The following is a 26,061-nucleotide window of genomic DNA, read 5'->3' on the forward strand; positions in this document are numbered from 1 at the left end:
AAACCTGTGTTTTATTACGTCCTGATCTCTTTTTAGCTTCATGTCTTTATTCTTCTCTGTCAAAGTCTTTGAAGTTTCATGTGCTGTTGATGTCACATTCATGAGTTCTATAGTCTTTTTATTTGGAAAGTCAAACTGGATCATAAAAGTATTAGTATTAAAATAGACAAATGTATCTACATCTTCCACATTTTGAGAGGCAGTTTTTTTATTGGTTCAAAATAGTTGAATTTATATGAGTATTGAGCAGTTGTTTTGCTTTTATTGGACAATTTCTAAGAGAAAGAGTTGTAAAAAGATGTGTGTCTTTTTTAAATTGCATGTCTGATCATCCATTTTCCTTCCCTCTTATGACAGAGGAAGATGTTATCTTTTATTCCTAAAAACAATGAATGTGTTTTGATATCAGACTGACCTTGAGAAATCTGCCAGCCCAGGTGGACTGGAAGCTAGTGATGTTAACTGGATACAAACCTAAATCTGAGGTAGACCATTAGCTTACTGAATAGCTAACTAGTTTTGCTGGTATGGTTTGGTTTCAAGAGCCTGTCTATGCAAACTTGTTTGAAGCTGGTCACAATTAAGCAGTTCTTGAATGGTGTTGTACCAGAGATGAACACACAAAGTATGAACTTACATGACTGGTCTTTATTTCTGTTCTTCTGATGCAGATGTTGCAAGAGTCTTTGTTAATGTCTAAATAACTGAGTACTGGTTACTTCCAGTGGCAAATATCTACTGGAAATTATCTCAGAGGTATTTTCCTGTAGATCTTCTGTCCTAGTTAAAACCAATGAAGCGATTTGTGTGAGAAGAACATTTGTTGTTATGGCTTTTAAGACAGCATATCAAATGATCTTTTAAATTAGCTAAAGGCAATGGTAGATTTAAGAAATGCTGTATGTTAGCTTTTGTGACACATCTGAATTGTTGTGCGGATGTTTGAAAAATTTTTTGTTTAATTTTTCTTTTTTTTTGAGAAAAATAAGTTTGCACTCTGGTTAAAAAAATATTTCTTCATTTATATTTTTTTAAAGTTTGATTTGAAGATTTCTTGAAAGTTCCCTGCAGAAAACTGTCATAGCATAAGGCTTCTGAAATTAGATAACATGCTTTAAACAAGCCACCTCTATGTAGAGTACATCTCTAATTACTGAGACTAAATTATTTGAAAAGTGAGCTTGTCTGAAGTAAATCTTCAGTTCAGTAATTCTAAAATTAAATAATGATTAACTTAATTACTCCAAGACCATAAAAAATTACTCTTTATAAAATACAGGATTCAAGTGTGTGTTTTCAGAGAGGGTAATTTCATCAGCTTCGTTTTCAAATAACTTCTATCAAGACAAGGTTTGTAGGTAAAAGAAACACCTTTTGTTATGCTTATTAGTAAAGCTGGGAAAAGTGGTCTAGTTCTTGGGTATGAAAGCCCTTTTTCAAATCTGAATAGAAGCTGCAAACTTCAGTACTAAATATAAATTGAAAACATTTGCTTTTAATTTCATTAGGTACTTGCCGCTTAGATGTTCTGAAAAAGGTAGTAGATGGTACCCTTGGAGAGAAGTGTAATATTAGTACAAGGAAGATGGATAAAGTAGTTATTTCTCCTAGGAAAAGAGAAACATGGGTAATTTTTGGAAGAGTTTGAGTTAAAGAGAATTTATGACCTGCCTTGTTGGCTTTGTGTGGTTTGCACTGTATTTTGTTTCTAAACAAAATATATTTTACCTCGATTAATTGAAGGGGTTTTTGTTTTTTGTTTTTTGCCTGTAGGCAAATGAGAAAGCAAATCTCTTGAAACATAAACAGTGGCACTTCCCTGGAGGGAGGAGATGGAAATTCTCCTGTGACTCTGAATGTTGGCAGGTGCCAGAAGTGTTCCACGGTCGTGGTGGTAAGAAAGAAATCTTCCCCCACATCCTTGTATTTGTGCTTTGTCTGTAGTAATAAGATGCTTCTAGAAGAAAACCAGGGGTGTAAATCCTGTTCGTTTCATAATCTACGATCCATATGATTTGCTGGGTGGGGGTCAGAAATCTTGCGCTCTTGGAATTTAATTTGGGGACAGAACCTGCTCTTCAAGTTGGTGCTTGCCATAGTGTTCGCTTGTGCCATCTCATGGATGCTGTATCTGTTAGTAATGATTGCAGCAAAAAATAACCACAAAGAAACCTCTAGAGGACTCTGTAAATAGTAGACAGTATCTTTGACCCCCACATGCACACGTGTAAAAGGGGAAGTGTCTCCTTACAGTGCTTTTAAAGACCTTCTTGTAGAATTCTTAGAAATCTCCTTAATGCTGATTCTAGAGTAATCTCGGACTGGGCTGCGTTTAATTCAGCTATCTATACATTTTTTCCAATAACCAGATAGGGAAATGTTGTGTTAAAGCATCTGACTTGCTTCTCTTTTTGCCCTTTTTTCTCATCTTGCCTAGAAAAGGTGGCAGCAAAGGGCGAAAGCTGATGTGACCCCACTGATGCAGCAATAGGACAGGGTTTATCAGGACAAGATTTTAAAACCCTGGAATGGCTAATGTCAAGTGTTGACATCTTAATGATGACTTCTGTGATGCCCTGCCCTTCATGGACTCTTAGTAGCTCTTTTATAGGAAAGTAATTTAATTTTGGTGATTTTACCAACGCCAACAATGCTGGTAACCTTTCAACATCTGTTATAGGACAGTTAGTCTCCCAAGGAGACTCTGGTGTCTGTGAGATACTTCTCAAAGCTCTGATTCAGAGTGATACATACTGGACCAGCCACAGTCTGTGTTCAGAACATGTATTCTAACCCCATGTAAAGTTATGCCCCTTCTGCAGCTGAACATTTTTTGCTATAAAGAAAGTTAAAGTATTTACCCAAAGCATGTTGGGTAGGTAGATAAACACTTTCTGCAAGCCCCAAATACTCTTGGACCAAAATTTTACTCTAAGCCAACTAATTGTTGCACCTAAATCTGGTTAGTGTTGACCATCTGCAGCTCCTGAAAATAGCCTTGTTACAATGTCTTGGTGACCAGTCACTTTCAAAATTGGTTTTGCAGAATGTTTTTGCGTGTGTTTATTGCTGTTAGTGTAAAAGCAATGCCAGCGAAATGCTTGAAAGCCTCAGTTCTTATGGTTTTGCTGTTTTGTAGCTTATTGCTCAGTTTATATGGATGCAATCTATTTATTTATTTTTATATATTTTTTTTTTGTGAAAGGCCAGAAAAAGCCATCATTATGAGTGTTACTGAGAACTTAAATGTACTGGGGGACAAGATTATATAAATTGTGGAAGGCTGCTGAATTTTCAAGCTCTGCTTCTGTTTGGAGAAGAAAGAACTTGGGCTTCTGGTACCCTGCCTGTTGCTAAGCCTGATGCATGTTGCCCTTGTGTAGTGAGTGCCTGGGTCTTCTATCTGCGGTCAATAGAGCCTGCAAGGAAGAATAATCTGGAAATTGTATGTTCTGAATGAAGTTCAGGGAAGCTGGAAGATGCATGACTTGAATAGTCCCATGAATAATTCTTTCAGTCTTTCACTTTGTTGATTGTTCAGATGAATCCTGAGTGGATTGATAAATATCAGTATGGGTCAGAGAAATTTTACTGAGACCTTTTCAGTGTCCCAGTAGATACTTCTTATGCAGAACAAACCTCTACTTTATGAACCAATGCCAGCTGGTATCACCGGGCACACAGTCAGAAGTGAGCGACTGAATTATGGGGAGACTAAATTGTAATTACATTTGGCGTAGTGGTTGTCCCTTCATGTTGTGGCTTATCCATAGGCAGAGAGCTTATAGCTACCATCTGCTGCTATTGTCCTTTCTGTGTATCTTCATGAGGGAATTTCTCCTTCTCGGACTTGCCAGTGTGATAATCTGTAACAATTGCTGGAAGATTCAATTTTAATATAAATTTAGTTGGAGGCTACAACTATGGGAGCTCCTGCAGCTTTCGACCTGTTTGATTTGTGAATGTTACAAATGTGCCTGCCGGGCAGGGCTGGGGCAGGGGGAAATATTTGCAAGAGCTGTTGGGGACATAAAGATCCAGCAGACTGAAAAAGCAGCTTACAAAAGCAGTGGTGGCAGTCACAACCTCAAGAACTTCCTATATAGTTCAAGAAAGGGAAATGTAAAGTACACTGGAAAACCATTTAAAATTTCTGTTTTCATAGTTAATTTGCCAGTGTGGAGCCTGTTGGTAGCATGTTGCTTAGAAGCCTGTAAGAGAGAGGCCTCTGTTCCCTGGCAGACTGATACTCTGAAAAAGCTTCTAACAAGGATGTGCTCCCTTCCCTTAGTCTGGTGTGGCTTGATTTTAAGCCAAGAGTCTAGTTTGCATATACAGGGAAGTAATGTTTTTCTGTATCTATTTTTACTAGATAATGCACTGGCTTGGGACATTATGAAAATGAGAAAGGACTAGTTTTGAGTTTCCTTGTTAGTCTATAGAAGCAGGCAAAAACACTTGGGTCTGTTATATGTGTATTATAGCATAGAATATTCTCGTGCAAGGTGGAAAATGTTGCTTTGAACTTATTCAGATTGGGGAAAATATATTTCGTCTTTCACTTCACCACGCCTTGTACATAAGAGGGGGCAACAGAAGGTGGTCAGCTCCCCTTGTTGTGACTTTATTTGGAGGCGAGTGTACCAACTGTATTTTATGAAGCACTCGATGCTTGGACTATGTGCTGCTCACTTTTATCCCTCAGGAGACTTAGGGAGAGGAACAGCCTTGTCAGATGATGCTGACTATGCTCGGACCCAAGACCCAGCGCTGTTTGGTCTTGCCAAGGTGGTCACTGCTCCAGGCATGCACAAGGACCGGTTCCAGCACAGGAGGATTTAGCTCTTTCATGAATGTGGTCCTTTAGCCTGTGAGATGTCTTGCGTAAGGCTTAACTTTGGATAAGTTTGCTGTTAAAGCCCGTTTCATTCAAAATGTATACACCAAAGAGCTGGATTACGCAGGACCAACTTCCCTTGCTCAACCAACCTCTGATTACTAATTGCCTATTAGGGATATTTATTCTGAGAGGAAAAAATAATCCAAACTGAAAATGCTTATAAAGAAGCTATGAAGGCATGTATTATTACTCTTTTGTAATTGCTTTCAAAATGTAAATGTTGCAGTGGGAGCAATTATTTCTACATATGATCTAAGCTTTAAAGCTTAAGTTCTAAAGGCTGTGCATTCTGGACTTTCAACAATGTTTTCCGAAGCAGCAGAAAGTACAGATGGGAATCTGAATGTTGTCTCAACAGACATTTTGGCACGGTATTACTGTACTTTATAAGCAGTGTCAGCTTTGTCACAGGGGTACACGTGCCCAAGCTCTGTACTTTTATTCTCCCTTTTAAGAAAGAGTCTCTGTTTTTCGCCTTGGTTTTGGTGTTCAAGTTTAATTGGACAGCTAGCCAGCTACCCAAGAATGGTTTGGCCTGAGACTGAGGAGTTGGAGGTTGTGCAGCTGTATACATTTCTAATTGAAAATGGCTGGCAAATAAAGGATGCCCCTCTAAAAATAGAATATCCTTCACTCCTGAAGCGACATTAACAAGAGCAGCAAAAGAGAAGCAAGTTTAGTGCAGTGTGAACAGGTAATGCAGTTGCTGGGCTGCTGTGGCAACAGTTATTTTTCCATGATGAGGAATGAATGTACTTTTAGGAACTCGGTGCATGCCAGATGCATAGCAGACAACCACAAGAGTGATTGCTCAGCTGCACCGTGGGACCTGTCTGTGGTGGCCTGTTTTGGACTCCCCGCTGGAAGACCGACAAGGCAGATGATACTTCTTCCCCTTAGCTTTATAAGCTTTAGCCCTCCTCAGTAAGGAGTCATCTGGATACTTTGGATCTGTATCACAAGATAAAATGTCAGAGCAAAAGGCGTAAGATGAATAAGCATCTTCCTTTGTGATGCTTTTTTCTGTACTGAAGGTATAGCAATTGCCACTTACTGCTGTTATGTGTATCCCAGAAGCAAAACATCTGTGTTGTTTGAGACTTCACAGCAATTTAGTGATGGGGTATTTGGTAATAGACTTAAAAACCAGTGACATGTGCTGCTCTGTTAAAGCTGCTCATCCCTGTGTACCCACCACTATCTATACCTCGCCTTTATTGGGTTAACCATTCCTAAACAGGCCTACTGGAATGATTCATTTTCTGAGGAAAAAAATCCAAAACAAAAAAGCCCTTAAAATTCTGAAGAAAAATGTCAAAAAATCTTTTGCATCTGTTTTGTATCTTGCTGGTATAAACTTGGGATGGGGAATAGCTGTAAAAGTGGTTATGCAAGCAAACCTTAGAAGATGATGACCTTAAGCATGAGTTATGAGAGTGAGTCTCTGGTTGTGCCTGTGAGTCGGGACCTATGAGCAATCAAACACCACATCTGGATGATCTCTCAGTTGCCTGGAAGATGGGGAGGAGTAATGAATTTAGCAACAAAAGTAGTTTTTATTAGTGAAGCACAGTTTGGATTGTTACAGATGCTTCCAAAATCTGGTTTACCATAGTGAAGTTAAAGGAGTTTAAATAGAAAGAATCAGAAAAGAGGTAATTCATGTTTAATGGGCTTGAAAGTGAATGGCATGGATTGCAGACTCAAGGAGCAATTATACATTGCTGAGTAAATAGCATGAAGGTTCTTGTTATATACATCTTGATAGGAGAAATATTGATTCTTTTAGATTTAGTTCTGGTGATTAGACCAGTCTGTTTATTTTAAATGAAGGTAGCCTGGTTTGCTAGACTTATTGTCTATAAATGTATTCAGTATTAACACATTTCATTGAACTACAGGCAGTTTTTAATATCCTTGAATACATGTTTTTTTGGTATGTAATTGCAGAAAAGCTAAGGGTTATTCTGGTGGATAAAAATGAATTATAAGAGCATAAATGCTGCTTCTCAAACCATTACTTTTCCTCACTGAGGAGCTTTTGAAGAGCAGCGTCAAGCTAGGAGCAATGACATCCCGAATTTAAGCGTGGCACACAGGCTCTTTTGAATGCGAGGCTGTGGTACAATAAACACCTCTCTTTACTAATTAGTTTCTAATTCTTCAAATGATGGAGAGCAGTTTTTGACTTGGCAGTGCAACTATTTTGAAACACTGAAAGCTCCAAGAGAAAGGGGTACCTGCTTTTACAGTAATAATTTCATATAACATTTCTTTTCTCTTTATAACTGTGCCAGGTAACAGAAAATATAATCTGTACTCTAGTTATCTCATGTGTCCCCAACAGAAGTGTAAATTGATGTTAAAAAAAAAAAAATTCCATGCACACATTCACTAATCTATCTCGGGATAGGTGACTGAGAGAAATCTGCACAGTCGGATTAATCTCAGTGCCATGGTATTCGTAGTACTGTGAAGGGACTTATGGTGTCAGAATTATTTTTAATGTCCTTTCATCTAATCTAGTTTGAGCTAATTTACATGAGATGATGATTTAAAAAAAAAAAAAAAGAGCAGAGAGCATCCATGCAAACTTGTGTGCTTTTGTTATCACTTGTGGAGTAGCCCTTCTGCAGATTCTCACTCTGAATTTTGCTGATGCAAAGAAGGCATGCATTTCTAGTGGGCTAGTCATTTCAAGTATCCCTGCAGCCTTCAGTAAAAAGATATTCAGGTCATCTCTCTCTCAACTACTTCATTAAAAGCCTACTGTTCAGAAGAATCTAAACAAGTGGAACTGAGTCATGAAAACAGCAACCAACCCTGGATTTCTGATCTTTTTTGGCCGTATCTTTCAATTGTGTTACCATAGAAGGGTCTCTGGCTCTGAAGAATTTGTAGTGATTTGAATTAACTATATACTACCGGAGGCTTATTTATCGATAGGATGCCAAGCTACCAGGAGATGGAAGATCTTAAGAACTGGGGAGAGCTATAGCTTTTTCTTTCAGATCTTTCTCCCATCTGGATTTGAAAATGGAGTGTTTGCAGAGCAGCTTCTGTTCAGCTTTCAGACTATTGTCAGTCATCAGCTGGAACTTTGAATTAACAACAAACTTTCCACATCTAAGTTAATTTTCTGCAGAATGAGCTAATGTAATCATCTTGTCTGAGAACACAGAACAAAAACTTTGTCCAGTGAGTCTGTGTTTGTGTTTGCAATCAGTCTGCTTGAGCTGTGGCCTATCTTTTCAGAAAGATATCTGGTCTAGCGAATATGCAAAAAGCCATCTGACCACAAAGACAATTGTTAATTCAGACCAATAACAACGTTGTAAAATGTTTGTCAGTGAAATCATCCAAAAGAAGTATAGCTGTTGCATGCAAATGGGAACACGCTGCTGGTGACAGGAAAGAGAATAAAAGTTGGATTGCGTACAAGGAAGAATGGAGGGGGCAAGGGTGTGGATCACTGTCCTTCTGTCCTGCACTACCTTTCCTGCTTTGTTACCGTTTGGATTGTAAATAGCAGATTGTATGCAGCACTCTACAAAGCATTGCTTTGAATGTAATCCTCCTCCACAGCATCAAGTTCTCTAGTACAATTTAGACTGCTGTTTCAGCTTGCATGAATTGATTGAGAAACTATCTGGATTCTGTACCTGTTGTTCCAAGCCAGATTTCTCACCTCTTATTCCTTCCTGACTGTAAGCAATGGGGTTTTATCTTAAGCTGTCTAAGTGACAATTAGTCATCCAGCAGAACACCTACCACTTCTGCTTTTAGAATTTTTACTTCTCTTTTGTCTCCCTTGTGATTGAGATCTTCCAAAGCTAAATACTTTACAAGGACGGCTTTCGTCTTTCCCTCCCTCCCTCCCGTGTGCCTCCCACCTCCCCCCAGCTTGAACCGATGAAAATTTTCTGGTGGAAGCATACACTTCCTCTGAAGAAATGTCTAGAGCCAGACATCCTTGTCCATAGATCAAATGTTAGTCTACTGACAATAGGCTGGTTATTCTTACTTGTCACAGATCCATGAAGAAGCCTGTGGACTGTATGTCACAAACAACTGGCATCTATTCTGCTTCTGAAATCTTCTGGAGCAGCCTTTCTCCATTGCTGGAGTATGTGCTGGTAAGATATGGTTAGGAGTTTGGGTGGTACATCCCTAGGGTGAATTACATCTTTCTGTGAAATAAGGTGCGTGCTCTTCTGTGGAATTTCTGGTTTTAATATAGCAGAGCGTTGGCAGGGGAAAGCTTTCCTGTTGTCTCTCCTCTGTTTTGATGTTCTGACTTTTACAGGATACGTATAGTTCTCTATTGTCATCTGGAGCCCTTTCTTTATTGTGTTTCTCAAATTTTTAAAATTTATTTTTTAAGCTTTTCCATCTTCGCAGTTCAGATAATGGTGGCAAGCACCAGAGCAGAAGTGTGAAGCATGAGTAAGAGAGGCCGATGTTCTGGGTCTCGCGTTGTCTCAGTCTACCCTCAGGAGGGGGCTGATTTGCTGATGGGCAGCCCCAAGAATCGACTTCCTACTCTGTTCAGTGGAGCGGCACTGCAGCTCATACGGTCCTGGGGTAACTGAAGAAAAGTATTACTGTAGATGCAGTTGTAGAACAAGCTTTATTGTTCCCGTTTTGCAAGAAGTAGTGCTTATACCTAACGCTGAAAGCAGCTCAGCACTTCTTGAAAGACAGACTTTCAGTTTCTTCCAAATTGATATGTGGTATGTCAAAGAAATGCTTTGAACTTGAGTAAGGATTTGTAGATGCACATACAGTGGTCATTGAAACTTCATTTGGCAGCAGTCAGAACTTGTGTCCTGGTTCAGCCACAGCGTATTTGTGACGGAGAGTTAAGGCATGGACTCCTGATGCGGGTGAATCAGAAGACCCTTTATTGAGGTTTTACACATATACTTATACCCGTATAGATTCTTTATGCGTAGCCTTCTCATTTGCGATTCGCTGATGATCATTGTCCATGCATTTAGCTCTAGCCTACAATTGGGTTAAGCTACAGGGACACGCGGCACATGGGCTGGATTAGTAGGACGCGGACTTTGTCTTTCTCTGCTTCTTACTTCCCCATTTTTGCCTTGCGCAAACACCCTTCTTCCTCTTTTCTCATCGTTCAAGGTCCTTCAAGGACTTTACAGCAGTTCTATCGAGCTGCCTGCTAGCTCCTCCACATATTTGTACGTTGACAGATATGTCCTGGTTGGCTCTGTTTCTCATGTTTGAGAGTTGGTTTTGCATTGTCTTTCCATGCAGAAAGCAAAGGATGTCATCCTTTTTGTTATACTTAAAAATCTAATCTGTGATCATCCAAGACTTTTTCTTTATCCCTTATTTTGCATCCCTGTTTTACAGGTAAGGAATCTCTATTACAAACAGTTCTCCAGATTCACACAAGATGAAGACAGCTCGAATTTATACCCCCTTGCCTCCATCCTTATATTCCTCCTTTTTTAGTCACAAACCATTCTATGTGGCTGAAAGCGGGCTTTTGGATGGGTCCCTAGATTTTACAATGTTGTGCTGTAGATACACTTGCACTCCTGAAATTTCTTTCGTAGTTTATTTTTATTTGAATACAAAAGATGAATTCCCACCTTCTTTGAAAATTCAACCACTTGGAGCAGAGGCGATCACTTTCCATAGTCTTAGAGATGAGTAGACACTATTGAGGTTTTTCTTAATCATCAGAGACTAAGATGGAAACACTATATAATTACATAACATTGATTATTTTATACAATCCAAGAGACCTATTATTCAGAAATCATTTTGTACTAATAGTGCTTCTGTTAGATAACTCCTTTCTGTTTGTTATATAAGGGCTGGTATTATAGAATCACTGTTTGAATACCAGTCTATAATTTTCAAATTGGTTTTATAATAGAAATACCAACTAAGCCTTGTTCCAAATATAGGCATTTATTGCAAATTCCTAATTAAAAGAAATAATGAGGGTTTTTGGTGCTTTGCTTTTGGTTTTCATTTACAAAATCTTGATGGTCCTGTGACCAGTCAAATTCCATTGTACACAATTTCTATACTGAATATTGTGCTGTGGAAAAGTACTGATCAGCAGTCCAAGTGACTGTTGGTTTGGCTTCATCTATTGAAACAGTATAGGCTAAGTACCAGTTTACGAATTGTGTGTGCTTGGAAATCTTCTGTCACCTCTGAACTACTTGTGTGTTTCAGTGTCTCAAATTTTTATTTTGAAAGTAAAATCTTGTATGTATTTGTAACTGAGAACAAAAACGGTATGGCCAGTCTCAAAATAAGGTTGGGGAGCACAATCAGTAAAAACTCCCTTGGAGTCCATAAAAACTGAATATTGCCAAGTAAGGCATTCAGTTGCGAGCCATCTCCTCGACTTGCGGAGAGGTGGATGGTAGTAAGCCTGTTACCTGTGCAACCACTTTAGATACATGGTTGAGGTGAGACTGGAGAAGTATTTAAAATAGTCTTGGACTTTGCACAGAATACAAGAGGGTAGGAGGGCCTTTTGAATTTGCCCGTAGGGAGCACTTTGAATTTTCCTATAACATGTGAATGTTGTGATTTTCTGCCCTGCTCGAGATGCCTGTTTCTTATAGGCCCAGATCCACTGGACCCCCTCACCAAACTTTCTGGAACGTGTCATATCTATCTTGTATGTATGTGCCTCTTTAACTCAAAGACGTTCTTATTTATTCCGATTTTTTCCACTCAGCTCTGCTGAATTTCATACCTGATAAAAATCTCTTACTTTTTTTTTTAAGTTGTGATTTTTAAGTTCTCAGCTTTTTTTTCATTTTTGGCCATACTTGCACATAGTTCCAAATATTGCCTGTTTCTTTGGTTGTAAAACTTTGTTCTTTCTAAGTGTTTTTGTACTGCCGTTTTCCACTTGAATAAAATCTCCACTTACAGGGCAGCCAGGAGTTTAAAAGGAGTTAACAAGCATCCCTGTAGCTTTCCGCAGTGCTGCTGCTAAAGTTTGGCGAGAAAATGAAAATGTTGTGTGTGTGGCTACCACTTTAATTTTTCAGCGGTATTTAAGCTGGACTTTGGATTTTGGCTCCTCTGGTTCCTCTAGGAAGCCTAAGTCTTCCCTATCAGTGATGGCAGTAGAATAACTGTATTCATACGAGGGGCCGTATTGGTGTAATTGTTGATGAATGGAAATAATCGCGCTCTTCCACCCAACACTTGTGTCCCTGTGCAGGCATGGCCTCGAGTCTCTATCTGGACCATTAAGATTATGGTGTTGAACTGCAGCAGGCCCCTGGGCCTTCATCACAGCAGCAGCAGAGTAGGGAGAAAACACCAGCCTCTTTATTCAGTGGTTTGTTTAGCAGAGCCGTCCTCGGGGACGTGTAGGGGACAGGAGCGGACAACAGAGACCCAGCCTCCCCTCCGAGCCCGGTGCCCCAGGACCCGCTCCCCGGCGCCTGCAAAGCCCCTTTCTCCAGTCTGCGTAGTTTAAGGATCCCCCTTCGTTGCCCTGTGAAGGCGAGCAGCCCTTCGGCCCCACAAGGACCTGCCCACCAAACGCGTTCTCTGGCATGTGTGAGCCTCGGGTTGGCCCCGCACTGAGGGATGAGACCCACCATGGCAGGAACTGCTTTTTTGTTCAGTGCCAGCCTTGTTCTTTGTCAGCTCTTAAAAGCATTGGGCAGCAGCGTTGAGCATACGCACCTCCTCTGGCGAGCGAATCCGGTTGATCGTAGCATGGTAATTTGCTGTAAGAAGATTATTGGATTAGAGCAAAAGCTTGGTTTGTCAGCAACACCACCTGACAGTCATATTTATTGAGAAGTATTGCCTTTTTTTAATATTAGTCCACTTATGCCCCGATCATGCCTTCATTCTTGAGGTAAGAGGGGCTTTTTTAGTTTGGTGTTTTACTACCTGGTGTAACGGAGGGGACACCCAGCTCTCTTCCCTGGTGCTGGGAAGGCAGTTTTAGTAGCTCCAGCACTTCCAGATTTACCTTGATGTGCTTTTGTCATCATAATCCGTCCTCCATGTCAAGACTGATTTACTTTCCAAGCAAAGACTCGCATCGTCCGTTTTTGCCTTTCCATTTTTCCTCCTCCTTTTTCGGTTTTATTAAGCAATAACAAACTGGAAAGATGTTGGTAGGCCAGTCGGGTATGTGCTTGCTAGCTGGAGTTTGTGCTACGCTCATCGCACTGGCTTTAGCCTATTACTTATACTGGTAAGTTGGATTTTGGGCTGCATCTGTGATGATATTTCGTCCTTAATGTTTTCCTGGTAGTGCGGTGAAGGGTGGTGGTCCTTTTAAATTGCTTTTGGAGGGTGATGCACGTAGTAATGCATGGTTTCCCTCACCCTTCCCCTACCCATGCCTGTGCCCTGTTAGTTGTCGTGGGACGTGGTGGTGGTGGTGGTTGGTGTTTCTGTATGTTTTTATTTAGCTGAGAGTGTAATGGTTAAGGATGCCACAGCAGGTGTTAGGATAGATAAATCATGTCTTTCCTCCTTACTGTAAGAGCCTTTTTAAACTTTTTACGCTTCCCTGGTTGTCGTGCTCTTGCTTAGCATTCGTACAGTTGCCTCTCTGGGTACGCAGCTTGGAAACAGGGCTGCTGCACCTAGCGAATATGTGAACTCCTTCATGCTCCACCTGAGTCTTTGGAAGAAATGCTTCAGGCAGAGGGAAATGAAGGACCGCAGTCGTTTCTCCTGACATGGCCTGGCAGCGCCAGAGGAGTCCTTGCAGCACAGCCTGCGGGGAGGGCAGAGCAGCGGCCCTGCGTGAGGCAGGGATGGTCGAGGTTTCTGTGCTGGCTTCGTTGCTCTGTGTTTCTACATATGTCCAACACTTTCAGCCAAAAGAAATCTTGGAACTTCTCAGAGCTGTGTCTGGAGCATGCAGCAACTTTTGGAAGCCTGAATACAATCTGTTGACTAGTTTTAGTGAAAAAGTTCCATTACATTTCAGCTGGGAGGGGAAAAAAAAAAAAAAAAAAAGTTGTGATCCAAAGGATGTGATTTTTGCTGAGGACAGGTCTCCAGAGTAATGTGTGGGGCTTTTATTTGTTTGTTTTCGTTTTTTCAGAGTAATGAAGAGACAGATGAAAATCTGTGGGGCGATACTTTGGTTTTGTTTTTGCCAAGTTATTTCCCTGAGGCAGTTATGCTATGTTATTTACAAGACTACAAGCAAGTGTGTGTGTACACGTAGATGCACGCACATTTCTAATATCGATGAGTTTATTTATGTTCATGCTTTACAGTGAATCTTTGCAGTTGCGTAATTTTTCAGCCATACATTGTAGCACAGATTAAAATCTGTGATTACTAGCCTCTTTATTCTTAAAAGTGTTCATGAACTCAAGATATGAACATATGTAAGAGCTAACTTCACAGTTTTTATTGTGGAAAGAGCACAAGAAATGCAGAATTTAAAGGTGTTGTTAACAGTTGTACAACTAAATGTTCTTTACTAAACAAAGTTATCTGGTACATGTATATGTGAATATAGTGAAGGTGTTTATTTTTGCATGTTCTGACTCAAGTGTAAGTTATGTAAATCACTTGTGCCTTTATATTGATAGAAATGTTGTAAATTGGTGTGCAGTATACATAGGCATCACACAGTCTGTTTTATTTGTAATGTTTTCTTTTTTCTGTTTATAAGAGCAGTCTGATTTGTTCAGTCTAAAATTCTTGACTTGAATCCAGGTCAGAACTGGTTTGCAGGACAGATTACAGTCCTGCACACAGCAGGAATTAACTGGTATTAGCTCAGATCCTCTTCTTCAACAGCCTCAAGGTTCAGGAGAAAATTAATGACATCATGTATTTGTTTCTGAAAAGCAAGCTTATGCAGACCTTTCTGGTTAGGTATCGATGAAACCTAACCCTAGTACCTCAAAGTGCTTTTGTGACATTAGTTGTTTTGACTGGGGGTTTTTGGTTTGCTCGTTTAACTCTTCAGTGCATTGATGCTTGGAGAGAGCTAACTTTCATAACGTGTTTTAGATTCCTAACTTTTTGACATGATGTCTGCTCTGCAGGAAGTCACTACAGAGACTTTTAGTTACTTTGACTGCTACAACTGTCCTCAGACAGAGCTGGGCTGATTAAGATGAGAGATCACCAGTTCAGCAGGGAATCAACTTCGCATATTGAGAGATTAACCCAGTTTTCCTGTAATTCCATCCACGATCTTTTGCTTCCCTGGGATTGGAGCACCCTTATTAACTTGGTAGATGGGAAGTGTTTGGTCACCTTCTGGGCTAATGTAGTTCGTACTCTCTTAGGACTTTGTCTGAGGAACCGAAAAGTCTGTGTTTCTTAGGGATTTACTTGGCACCTTGCAGGCTTTGGGCCGGCTGGCTCCCTCGCTGCGTACCTGATGCGACTATGCCACCGTCCCCAGGAACAACCTGGGAAATCCAACCCAGGGAAAAGCACATGTTGCTCAGATGTGCAAAGGCTGGTGCTCAGGCAACAATGCAGGGTGCGTGAAGGAGCACCGCAGTAACAGTCACCTGAAATTACAGGCAGCTGTTTATTAAAAAGCTAGTCCAGAGGGCTCACAGGTCCAAACATCTCTGCACAAAGGCTTGTTTCTATATCATGTACAAATGCTTCACAAAACACACTGCAACAATCTATTACATACACAGGTAGTATAACCTGTAGTGCAAAATAAAGTTCACAGAGATGATAAGGAGCGTAAGAAAAGAGCAGGAGACATCAAAGACTTCTTTTTTTCCTTTGGTCAGTCATTGTTGCACAGAATTTCCTTGGTCAAAGTGTTCCCGCAACATGAGACCCTACAAGAATTGCCCTTGTTTAGCAATCAGCAAATCACTTAACACATAAATAACAGATTTATCATTCTATTTGTGCTTGTAATCACTGAATAATATAGAGGGTAAGCTCATAAGGCTCACCTGCTCTAATTTCTTGTGTTTTTAACTGAGTCTTTCCAAGCTACAAAATAGTCAAAACAAATGTCTTCTCCTTTATTTTCTCCTTGCAACCCCTCTTGCCAAATCTGTCAAAAAGTTCCAGCTTTTAGCCAGCGAAGGAACCTGAAATAATACTGTGTAGTTAAATTAATTGGCGTACTTCTTATTAGAACAATAACGTAATGTAACTCTGTGATTTTACTAAGTTCCTAGCCCTGCCTTGTAACTTGAGTGATTTGCCAAATCACCTGAAATTCTGATGAATGAAGCTGCTTAAGGTTTTGATTTTATTAATGCACTTCTCTGTGTTAAGAGTGAAATAATTCAGATCAAAACTTTGATTGCTGTTGTATTTTATTCTGCAACAGTTTAGGGTTTCTTTTTGAGAGAGGGAGAGAAGGACGAAGGTCAATGCTATCCTTGCATATATGTTCAGGGAGTTTTAATGAGCTGCATAATTTCACTGGCCATTTTTTTTATTTGCTTACTGAGCTTAATTGTGCTTTGATCTTTCGATTTCAGATATTGGAAACAATAGTTTGGCACATCATCTTTAATATAATCTGTCTTCCAATTTCACTTGCATTTTATTTGTATTTGCCATCATTGTGTCTTTGGAGAGAATATTTGTATTTCATGTTGTATTTTTTGGCTGCCGTCAATCTGTTATCTGAAGTAGAATAACCTACAGATTCCTAATTTGCACAAATTAGAGGAATGATTTACACCCAGTGGAGGCAATGAATTTCTGTGTCTGCAGAGTCTGGTGTAGCTGGTCCCCAGGATGGTTAAGAATTCTGGGAATTACTTCAGTGTTAATGCTAAACTGATCAAACGTGAACTTAAAGACCTGTTCCTGTCAAGTTAGTATTTGATTTGTGCGTTTCTTAAGAGAATAGCACAGTGGGAGACTGTGTAGTGACTGCCTATTAAAATATTATTTTAAAGAAAGGTTGACTTCTGAGGAAAATAAGTAGGCAAAAATGAATAGCCAGATCATCTGTTACCACTGTTTCTGCACCAGTTCCCAAGCCCCTAGGGGAGCAGCACAGCTAATGGAAAAGCACTGCTCCTCTGGTGAGCTCCTGCCTTTCAAGCCTGGTTGGGACAGGGAAAGTGTCCTCTTATGGGTGGTGGACTCTTAGGAAGGAGATTAAAAATACATATGCCTCATCTTTATTTAGTATATTATTTGCATATCTCAATGCTAGACCACTTTACCAACTCTTATAAGGACTTACAGTTGCAAAAAGGGATGATGCCTTGGAGAAGCAAGGAGAGCAAAGGCTCTGCTTCAGCTTGCAGGCCTGCATAGTCCTCCCAGAGGGACTCTGTGGGCATGGAGGGAAGAGAAGTGCAGTGGGGAAAACTCCCCAGTATCCTCCAGACCTTTCTGTCCTCTGTTTTTTCTCTGCGTCTGGTGGCAGAGTAGAGAGCTTGGGCTCTAAGCAATTAGAAACTTAGTGCTTGTGAAGCTGATGATGTTTTTGGGTTTGAGAAGTTGATGTTTCTTCTTGAACAAAATGATGGGGAGAGAAGAATTACGCTTCAGTTTGTAAATTCTCTCAAGCCTGTAGATTACAACTGTCCGCACCATACAGAAGAATGAATCTAAACATGATAGGGGAGAAGGTGTCCCCGCCCCGGGTGCCTCTGCACAAATTATCACTTGACATGTGAAGCGCAACATGATACATTTCTATGGAAAGTCTATTATCTATGGATAATGTGCCCATAATCTATGGGCTGCTGTGCTTTATATATCACCACATTTGTATGAAAGTGACTATATGCTCTGCTGCTTTATTTAGACAGCTTAAACTAAAGCACTGAGAAGATAGGTGTCCTAAATTGACTTAGTGGTTGTCTGTGGGATGAGTGCCTAGAGATCAAACCTCCAGTGTCTTCCTAACTCAGCCATAGGATCAAACCATGCAATTTTAAGAGCATAATGTATTCAAATAAATGCAGAGTTTACAGAGAATTTGAAGTTTTGGACAGTCTTCTTAATTTGGATTTCACAGGCTGTTTCTCTACTGCAGTTGCTGTTCATGGATCTGCAAACATGGAAATGTTGAGTCTGTGAAAATTCATTACCCTAAGAATTTCTTGATCCTGCCAGTGTGCACAAACAAGCCCTGTGTTTGTCCAGGCCAAAATATCATTGCTGTATATTTAAATTTGATGATTTCAAGAGGCTGAGCTTGGCAGATTTTTCAGCCTGCTTTGGTATGGAAATACAGCTTATACCATTGTGGTATGCAAATACATTTATCTGTGTCCGTCTCCTCAGCTATTTGTTTTGAACCTATTGAAGGGCTATGGGAGTGGCCAGGGAGAGGAGAATGGTGCTGTAGCAACCTCACTCGAGTTCCCTCAACGTGACAAACTTGGGTGTTATCTGATATCCGGGTATGTACAGAGATGTCAGGTTCTAGAAATGTCAATCAATGCTAAAATGCAAATTTGTAGGGAACCAGGATCATGGAACTGCTTGTTAAATTCCTTCCTTTTGTAAGCTGCTTTCTAATAATTAATAGCTAGTTACTCAAGCTCCTCTCTGCAACCAGAACAGTGTTTATGTATGAACAAAAGGGAAATTGCTATATATTTGTTGGAGTTGGAGCTTAGGAAAAATGTAAGATATTACTGGCTAGAGGAAAGATTGAGAGAGCTGGGGTCAACAAGCACAGCATGGTTTTACTCTTGAACACAAACCAAGTTGACGCCAGGGACTTTGCTTCTCATGCCTGTTGCAGTGGCTGCTCTGTTGCAGACTTCTGCTGCAGAGAGGCCGGATGCTGTTCCCATTTTGCTAGGGATGTGCAACAGTTCCCCCAGGCACTTGGTCCCCAGTGGCCAATCTGGATGCCCTTTGCAAACAAATGATGTCAGACAGTGATGTGAAAAATACATGACTTAACGCTCTAAATTTTAGAAGACGTTTCCAGAAACCAGTGACAAAATGATTTGTTTTGTATGAATTAAAACCATTCAGGCTCCTTATTTTTGCTTATATTTATATGCCTCTATAGTCATGGCATAATTGCTGCAGTAGTGGACATCGTGCTTAACTTCTAGGAAGTCAAGTCAGTGCTGAAGAGCCACCTTTGTAAGCTACTTGATCTCACCATGAACGTAACTGTAAACATAGTTCAGCCCAGTCGCCGGGCAGACTGACAAATCACATTCCCATTGGGCTTGACTGGGAAGTCAGTGGGCTGCGTCCAATCACTGATTTTCGAAGAACAGCTCTATTTTCCAGGGTGAGACAGGTTAAGATTTAGGAACTGTTGTTCACAGGAAACCAACCTGTGATGGGATGGGAAAGATGGAGGAAGGTCAGAAATGCAGTGCGGTGAAATTTTTCTGTGCACTCTCTGCTTTTTCAGATGCTTAAGGTGACTTGGGGTTTGGGGTACTTTTTGTTGTTCTTTGCTGTAGACTGTCTCATGTTGCTGTTGAGATCTCCACCTGGGAAGCAGTGGATAAATTCTGTTTTAGGGGCAGGAGGGAGGAGGGGAAAGGACAGTGGAGGTGGAACTAGACTTCCCTGCTAGAAATGTGATCTTTAGGTGTAAACCAGAGGGATCAACTTGGCCCAGTGAAAACTGTAGCTGCTGAAAGTGTGTTACAGAAAGCTGCCATACCATTAAATGACTGAAAAAGGAACATACATCTTGGGGTTGAGCAAGGAGGAGCACAATAAATGATGAGACTTGTCTTAATGTTAGTGAAGAGATTAAGAACAAAGAAACAAATGCTTTAAGTAATACTTAATTTGCATCTATCTTAAGAAGGAAAGGGAATGAACTTGCTTTAAATCAAACCTTAAATTTGCAGAGCTAGCAGGGGGGAAAAAAGGAAGCGATTGCTGAGTTACCTGATAGGGTATGTCTACACTGCATTTGGGATGTGATTAGTTTTAAAGGAGGGATGAAATACTTGCAAGAGTAGCCATGGCAACATAAAGCTCACTGCAGGCTGCAAAAACCACCTGGGAAGTAGAGTGAAAACTCAGGCTGTTTGGACTTATTGTTGCTCAAAGTGCATTACCTACTCTTCTGTTGAGTGCACTTGATGCCATTTCAAGGAGGAGGAGGTCCCAGGATGGTTTTCCATGGTCAAATATGAGATCTCAGCATCCTTTTTTATATGAGAATCTAATTGAGGGCTCATAATTTTACAAGCATTTATTAAAAAAAAAAATTGTATGGGACCTCTGGGGCATGCCTTTTGAGGTTGAGGCTTTCAGCAGGGCTGACTTAAATGAGAGTAGGTTGCTGAGGGCTTTGTCTGGTTGGGTTCTGAGACTCTTCGAGGACGGTGATTCCTCAGCCTCTCTGGGCAACTCATTCCAGTGTTTCCATGTATGCTAGCCATAGTACCAATCAGGGTCTTCTCATAATGTCTAAAAATAGAGAAAGGAAGCTGTTGCTGTTAATTCCTTTTGGAATAAGTTCTGGGAATGTGAAGGGCTGCTGTTGGTGGGAAGTTCTTGATCTTCTCAACGGCTGTGTTCTGGATTTTTAAGCTAGCCACTTATGAAATATAACTAATGGAATATGTGCACTGGTGGGACTTAGAGCTTACTATGGATAGTATGTCTGTTATGGCTTTCCTGTATGTGCCTGACATAATTACTGCCTGACAGATTAGTACCGTCTCTCTTTGTACTGACCATGTTTAGATAGTGTAGCAAGATGAAGGGTGAATGGGTAAAAGAAGCCCTGTCAAGGGTTATACTTTGTAACTCAGTCCCAAGGTGACTTCCTACTATGGCCAATAACTTGATCCAAAATTTCAGGAACTGATACATCTTATTAGTCAGTGTCCACAGGTGAGTGGTAAGTAGGTGTTCTGGAGGCTGCTTCATAGGAAAGACCAATTCAAAATGCCAAAAAACTTAAGTTTGGTCGTCTTGAAACTGAAGTAAGCTCCGATGCAGACCATGGGTTTTCTTTCTTGGCAGCCCTTTTGTCTGGGAATGAAAGAATCAAATCATTTGTGAGTGTCCACAATTTGGCCTTGTATAGATGAAGACCTGACCTCTCATCCTGTGTTAGGAATCTGGCGGGAAAAGATGCAGTCAACAGATCAGGTCTCTCTCCTTCTCCCACTTGTCCTGTCATCTGAAATACAGGCTTATTAGTAGTCATTCTAAGATAGTTTCCTACGTGCCACCATCAAGCACATACTCTGATCATTTTCACACACACAAATTTATTTATAAAACTGGAAGCCTGAAAGCAAAACTTTGAGATATGTAGCAAAGATTGTAAAGTGCTCACAGGACCTGTCATCCAGGGAAAGATTGAGGAGACTAATTAGCTGTATATATGGGAGTAGGTAAGAAGACAAAAATGCCGTCAGTGTGTAGGTATCAAAAATGCATTAACATAGGGAAGAGGAAGAAACTTTGCAGAGAAAACTAACTAGAAACAGGAGTATGAAATATGTCAGTAAAAAATATTGTTCTTAAAATATAATAGCCCTTATTCGAAATTTTTTAGCAAAAAAACAGAGCTGAGGAAGTGGCTTGTAATGACAGAAAATTGATGGGATCTTGAGTTCTTGAGAAATTGCTGTAAAAGTAAAACTTGCAAACCATTAAGAGACTATTTTGTACCTTGTGTTCAGGAATAGCATCAAATGCATTTTACTAAATAGACCATCTTTCTACTTAGTACACACATTGCTATGACGAGGGAGGATTAAAAACAAAATCTTTGTTGTTCTCTAGAGATCAATGATAGAAGCTACAGTACTGAAAATAGAAGTTTATGTGGAGAGGAAACAAGATAAATCAGGTGTGTTTGAGTTTACTGTCCTCTTGATGTGCCTGAGAAATTTTTGGATTGACTAGTGCCTGCTTTACTAGTCCACTGGGAGCAAATCTAATCTAAGGAAGCTGATGGGAAGGGCAGAGTTGAAGAGGACTGCAGCAATGTGAAATGTGCATGCATGTGCACACAGCTTCCTGCCTGTGCCCAGAGGGTTAGGAGATGAATAGCCAAATACGGATTTTTTTTATTTCTTGGCAATTAGTAAGCTTCTGCTGCCTGACTAAATCAAAGACACTAACTATGGCTCTGAGATAGTAGTAGCCGTCAAATAGATGTCAGAACACGAGATGGTTGTTTTAAGCCATGGATTTGGCAAGTAGAGGGAGACATGAAAGTGATGAGGATTTCTTCAGACTTATTGATAACTCCTGTAGCTGCATGTAGTGAAGGGAGGGAAATAACATGCTAAACATTGGCATGGAGGTGGAGAGTGATGCACAGAAGGCAGGTCGATGTTGCAAATTCCAATGTACAGATTTTGGAGGGGCGCATGGTCTGATGATCTCTGCTCCCCATCCTGCTTTGTTCTTGTATTCCACCTTTGTCTTCCCTGCTCTCTGCTCTTTCACCTTCTGCATTTCAAGACTGCCATCTCCCTCCTCCTCTTAGCTGACTGAGCACTTGCAGCAGGAGGCCTGATTGAGAATAAACATTGAGCATCCTCCGTGCTCCTGGCTTCCCTTCCAAAGGGATTCTGGGAAGCTACAGCTTTGAAGAAAGTTGGTGCTCACCCTATGTAGTTCTTGGGCTGAACTTACTGTTGACCTAGGTAGTGGCAGTTGCGTATATCAAGTTTTCTGGTTTGCAATTGTATGGCTCACTTCAGAGAATGTCCTTCTATACAAGGGAGTGACTCCAAGGGCCATCTAGGATGGTGCACTTTTGTTCATCCAGGAAACAATACAATACACTGATATGGAAACAGGCAGCATTTTTTCAAATACTGCATTTTTATGCAATGTTTACATTGGTACTGCTTTACACCCTTTGCTGTTCTGTGAAGAGTGCTGAATTACGGGTGTTATGAAATTTATGTAGGCTTTCTTATTTGGCAGTTCAGCTAGCTAATAGCTTACTAGCTCTCTGGCCATTTGCTGGCAGCAAATTTCTCTCTTTAAAGAGAATGAAGGAACTCTTAATTTTTTTATTTTTTTTTTATTTTTTTATTTTTTAGGAGCTTATGATTTGTATTAGTCAGAGTGGGAGATTCAGGAAAGGATGTTCCAGCAAACCTGCCAAACTGTAAATCTCTATTCCAAAACAGAGAAATAAAGCTTCCTACAGATATATATGTGTGTGTGCATGCACGTATATATAGTATATATATTATTTTTATATATTTATATTGTATATTATATATATGTTATGTATAATGTAATATATACATATAGATTTTTAACCTAGCAAAGCCACATTAACATTGTCTAAACAAAAGAATTTTAAATGCTGGTTTCAAGAACAGAAGGACTTGTAAAACAGAGCAATCCAACTGCCATATATATACATATACACACATATATATGTTTATACATGTGTATATATATGTATGTGCGTGTGTGTATATATATATACAGACAGACAGTATCCAACTTGGGCAAGGTTTAATCTGACCAGGTAAATAAGGCAAAATTATTGGTGACTAAAACTGACACGAATGTCTATACTGTAATCATTTCTTTTGGGTCTTGTAGCTGGTCTGGAGTTTGGCTGGTGGAACCACAGAATATGGGACCTAATGGAAGTCTTAGTACAGGATACCGAATAGAAGTCAATCTCAATTAGAAAGCACGGTAGGAGTTATGGTAGTGACAAACATATTCATAAATGTGCTATTCTTTAATACTTGTTTTCCCCATTTTTTAAAATACATTTTTCCCATAGCATTCTTTTCATGCTGACAGGAGCACTTTTTAAGCATCTAGACATAAATGTGACCAAATCCTTCTTTATGGTGCCAATCATAGTTATTGTAGTTTCAGATTTTGGTATTCATAAAAATGCATTTGCACCTGTACAGACAAGCTCTCTAGCCCAGCAACTGCAGGAAAATATGAAAGGCTTTGGAAGGATATTGAATTACACTGAAAAAAAATAGACTCTGGACAGCAATTCTTTCTACTAAAAAGAATAGCTGCAGCCAGACTACATTCACTTTGAGAACAGGCAAAAAGCAGGGCTTCAGTACCATGGAAAGTCTGGCCCCATTTAAAATTCAGAGATGTCATTTACTCCCACCTGTGGCTTTGGTTTTTTTCTTTTTTATTTAGACGAGCAAGAGGCTCTTCGCTTTTTCAACTCCCAGTTGGGTTCTCAGCTTTGAATTAACTAGTCCAAATGAAGAAAATAGTCTCTCTACACCTGCTAGCTCTATCAAAACCAGAAGTAATTAAGGCAAAAAGTCTTTCTTCACAACAGGAATTGAAAATGCTTCCATTTGAGGGGGAAATGTCAGTATCAGCATATGCGCCATAGGAAAGGCTGAAAATAATAGAGCTGCTAAATGCAGAATATGATTTCCTGGTGTTTAAATCTTGACTTGACCTCAGATCAGGTGAGGGCAAAAATCCTGAGCTCTCCAAAATAATAAAAGTGCCATTGTTTCAGATTTAATTTTAAGCAACTTGAATGGTGTTTTGGTTGTTTTGTTTATTTTTAGAAATCAAACTAAAAATCTGGGTTCTATTTCTGTCTCAAAATATATGTGTGTATATATGTATGTACGCATGTATGTTTGTGTCTACCTATATATATATATATATTTTTTTTTTTTTTTTTACTTTTTTTAATATAAATCTAAGTAGTACTCAGTAGGGAGGAGGTTGGTGTTTGTGTTCTCGAGCACGGGGCAGTGTTCTGTGCTTTAACCAGTTTTCTCAGAGCCCTTCTGTATTGTCATAGCAATGAAAACTGTGACACCAGCATTGCTGGTCAGTGGAACGGTGTCTCCCCCATATTCAAGGTATTTGTGAGCCATAGTGCTAAATGCTAGAACTGCAGAAAGAATGAAAGTAGAAGCTGATGATCTGTAACAGGTATAACAACTTTAGCATTTGTGAAGTTATATGAAAGGCAAGAATCAGTTCCAAGCCATTTAAAAATGGGGAAGAATTGCTGCTTTCCATATGTGTCCTTCTTGGAAAAAAATATATTCAGTGTTTATTTTAACTTTCCTATTATTTTGTATTTGATAATCTCTGCATTGGCTCACCAGGAATAATTCAGATGACATCCATTACTTTTGTGGAGAGGAAAGAGCTTTGATATTCTTGCCACACTGCCTGAAAAAAAGGAGAATTCATGCTTCTGTCAAAATGAAAATTTTACCACAAATTGGAGGGATTGCAGGTACTCTGTAGCAATGCATAGGTGCATACCACAGTATGACAGGGCATGTAATGAGCCCACTCCATAAGCACATTTGTTATGGCCAGCCCAACCTTTTGGCATAAATTGTAAATTGTGGAGTACATGCTCTCCTCGCTGCCAGTTCCCACACTTCTCTCTCGTTATGGTAATAATTACATAGGGACCATTTTGTTCCAAATACTAGCGTGATGACTGGATTACAATGAAATGCTCTCGGACCTACAACAGCTATCCTGGAAACCGCTAGTGTGTCCTGTGCTAGATATATGCACTGACCTGTGTCCCTGGGCACGGCTCGAGGCACGATGCCATCCCCTGCTGGTGTTCATGGGGCAGTGGAAGGTGCCCGAGTGCTTCCCAGTCCCTTCCCATCGGAGAGGGAGCGGAGGGGTCCTGCCACCTTCCCTCCTGCCTCAGCTGCAGGGCCATTGCGTTGCAAGCTGCGCAGCCCGAATGCAGGCGTAATGGGGCTGCCCTGGACCTTTGTGTGAAGAAATGTCAGCACAGCCATGGTTCTTCCCCATGGGTGATGCGTCACTGCGTCGGCATCCTCCATGCTCCCTGCCATGGACGCCAACTCATCCTGGGCTGAGAGGCTCTGGGGGGGTGGGTCTGGTGAAGGCAAAGGCCTCGCGGGCCTCTGACGATGTCAGCATGGTGTTAGGTCTTGCCTGCCACCATGATGGGGTTAATGTGGGTTTTGTGGGGGCAGCTCTCCTCCCTCAGGTCCTGCCAGCCTCAGGAGGGTTTCCTTGTCTCACCTGCAGGGTAGAGGAGTAGCGCTTCCAAGTCTCTGCGTGGCCACCCGGCTAAAACAGGCCATCCCCACCACCGCCCTCCTCTGGGGAGAAGCCCCACAGCCCTATCTAGAGGTCTGGTGAAGTGTTTCATGTCCTTTCCTCTCTCCCTGCACTGTGAAGAGATGTCTCCATTGCTCCCACAATTTGAGGAGGAGGTGGCATGGGCGTGCATTAGAGCAGATCTTCATGGGCAGGTG

The 26,061-nt window shown here is 40.5% G+C and overlaps 1 protein-coding gene across 2 annotated transcripts in view; it reads left to right on the forward strand.

Moving 5' to 3' along the window:
• Positions 1-26,061, forward strand: part of AGPAT3 (1-acylglycerol-3-phosphate O-acyltransferase 3) — a 100,253-nt gene that overhangs the window by 42,047 nt on the left and 32,145 nt on the right. Inside the window, exon 2 of one of the 2 annotated variants that reach the window (XM_064497090.1) lies at positions 1,774-1,894. The exons of the other annotated variant lie outside the window; for it this stretch is intronic. The gene's annotated coding sequence lies outside the window, so the exon portion shown is untranslated. The remainder of the gene's footprint in view (positions 1-1,773; positions 1,895-26,061) is intronic. 2 annotated transcript variants of the gene reach the window in all.

The sequence above is a fragment of the Dromaius novaehollandiae genome, chromosome 1, assembly GCF_036370855.1.
Source record: "Dromaius novaehollandiae isolate bDroNov1 chromosome 1, bDroNov1.hap1, whole genome shotgun sequence".
Classification (NCBI taxonomy): domain Eukaryota; kingdom Metazoa; phylum Chordata; class Aves; order Casuariiformes; family Dromaiidae; genus Dromaius; species Dromaius novaehollandiae.